Genomic DNA, 2,990 nt, shown 5'->3' with positions numbered 1-2,990 from the left:
ACCACTTTCTGCTGCTCCCCACCATACTCTAGACTTGCAATGATTTTCAAGCATGTGTGTGGGTTATGTCTTTGGGAAATACCATCACAGATCTAGAGTCACAGAGTCATACTGCACAGAAACAGACCCTTCGGTCCAACCAGTCTATGCTGACCATGTTCCCAAACTAAACTAGAACCACCTGCCTGCAGTTGGCCCATAACCCTCCAAATATTGCTTATTCATGTACTTATCCAAATGTCTTTTGAATGTTGTAACTGTACTTGCATCCATCACTTCCTCTGGAAGTTCATTCCACACACAAACAACTCTCTGTGTAAAATAGTTGCCCGAGGGAGAAGACACCTGCCATTCACCTTATCTATACCCCTCATGATTTTATAAACCTCTGTAAGGTCACCTCTTGGGAGTTTTCTCATAGAATCCCTGCACTATGGAAACAGGTCATTTGGCCCAACAAGTCCACACTGACGCATCCCGATAGCCCACCGAATCTACACATCCCTGAACACTGTGGCCAATTTAACATGGCCAATCCACCTAGCCTGCACATCTTTGGACTGCGGGAGGAAACCGGAGCACCTGGAGGAAACCCACGCAGACCTGGGGAGAATGTGCAAACTCCACACAGTCACCTGAGGTAGAATTGAACCTGGGTCCCTGGTGCTGTGACGCAGCAGTGCTAACCACTGAGCCACCGTGCCACCTCCCAACCTCTGCGTTCCAGTGAAAAAGTCCCAGCCTTTTCTTATAACTTAAACCCTCCGTTCCTAACAACATCTTGGTAAATCTTTTTTGAACCTTCTCCAGTTTAATAATATCCTTCTGCTTACTGGGCAACTAGAATTAGACACAGTACTCCAGAAGATGCTTCACCAACGTACTTTATACCCTGAATGGCCAACATTCCATTAGACTGCTGGAATATTTGGTTTGATTTCCTTACTTGGGGGATGGTGATTGCAAAATGGCAGGAAGTGTTTTTTTTTTCTTTATTCATTCACGGGATGAAGGTGTCGCTGACCAGGCAGCATTTATTGCCCATCCCTAATTACACAGAGGGCAGTTAAGAGTCAACCACATTGCTGTGGGTCTGGATTCACATGTAGGCCAGACAAGTAAGGATGGTAGTTTCCTTCCCTAAAGGACATTAGTGAACCAGGCGGGTTTTTCCTGACAATCGTCAATGGATTCACAGATTCAACAGATTTTTAATTCCAGATATTTATTGAATTCAAATTCCACCATCTGCCTTGGTGGGATTTGAACCCGGGTCCCCAGAACATTATCTGGGTCTCTGGAGTCCAGCGATAATACCACTAGGCCATCACCTCCCCTGATGTGGATGTCATAAGGTGTATCGTAGACTCGGTAAGTCGAGTGGTCTTCAAAATTTTGGGATGTTCACGTTTATTCTGGTGCACAGTTGTACTGCTAGTATCTCACTTACATAGGACACAGGATTTCATCAGTACCTTGTACAATTGCGGCAAATATTCTGATCACATTACCGAGATGCTTTCCTGCAGGAATGTCGGAAAAATAGACCTCTAGGTCAGTTAGGGTCAATTACGATGCAGTGATACTAACAGGGTAGGTTCAATTTCCACTGAAGTTCCCATTCTCTTTCTCCACATCCCCCCTTGTGTGATGACCCTCAGGTTAAACCACGTCCAGTTCCCCCTCTCTCTATTTTTAATGAGAGAATAGCCCTGTGGTTCACGCAGACTACGGAGACTTTAGTCACTAATTATGGCTAATGTTGGGGAATGCTTTAAAAACCTTCTTGAAGACATAAAGAAAACAGAGGAATGAACTGGTTATATCTCTTTCTGTTTTAGATTGACCAAAGGTGATTTGTTGGGTGTTAAACCTGCCATGTGACACTATTTATTAAATGTTACATAAACAGCTAGATTGGGGAAGAGTGAAGAACATTTTGTGCGGCCCATAAGTTTGCAAAGTAAATCTATTTACCTTTTAATAAAAAAAATTCATTTCTGAGAAGTGTCACTGGCAAGGCCCGCTGTGACTCCATTCTACTTCAAGCCACCAAGCAATCTATGTCCTCTGGGTCATGAAGGTCACATATTTGGAAGGCTCTGTCACAGGAGCCTTTTTTACATAGCGCACATTACCACTGTGTGTCAGTGGTGGGGGGAGTGAACTCTTATGGTACCAGTCAAGTGGGCTCTTCTGTCCTGGAAGTCTCCGGCTTCCTGAGCATTGTTGGAGCTGCATTCATTCAGGCAAGTGGGGAGTATTCCATCACATTCCAGACTCGTGCCTTATAGGTGGTGGGCCTGAGTTACTTGTTGCTGGATTCAGTGTCTGAACTGTTCTTGATAGTCACAGTATTTAGGTAGGTAGAGTCACTGGGCATTGAAACAGACCCTTCGGTCCATTTCGTCCATGCTGACCAGGTTTCCCAAACTAAACTAGTCTCATTTGGCTCATATCCCTCTAAACCTTTTCTATCCATACACCAAATGTCCAAATGTCTTAAACATTGTAACTGTACCTGCATCTACCACTTCATCTGGCAATTCATTTCATACACACACCACCCTCTGTGTGAACGAGTTGCCCTTCAGGTCCTTTAAATTTTTCCCCTCTCACCTTAAACCTATGTTCTCTAGTTTTGAACTCCCCTACCATAGGGAAAAGACCCTTGCTATTTACCTTGTCTACAGCCCTTGTGATTTTATAGACCACAAATAGCTCACCTCTCAGCCTCCTAAGCTCCAATGAATAAAGTTCCAGCCTATCCAGTCTCCCCTTATAACTCAAGCCCTCCAGTTCTGATCCAGTTCAGTTTTTGCTTACTATTGACCTCAGTATAGTGATGGTGGAGGATTTAGTGAATGTCACTTTCACTCAATGAGCTATAATTCTAGATAGTAAGAACTGCCGATGCTGGAGTCTGAGATAACACAGTGTGGAGCTGGAGGAACACAGCAGGCCAGGCAGCATCAGAGGAGCAGGAAAGT

Source organism: Rhincodon typus, chromosome 45, assembly GCF_021869965.1.
Source record: "Rhincodon typus isolate 14 chromosome 45, sRhiTyp1.1, whole genome shotgun sequence".
Taxonomy (NCBI): Eukaryota; Metazoa; Chordata; class Chondrichthyes; order Orectolobiformes; family Rhincodontidae; genus Rhincodon; species Rhincodon typus.
This window is presented reverse-complemented; position numbering follows the sequence as displayed.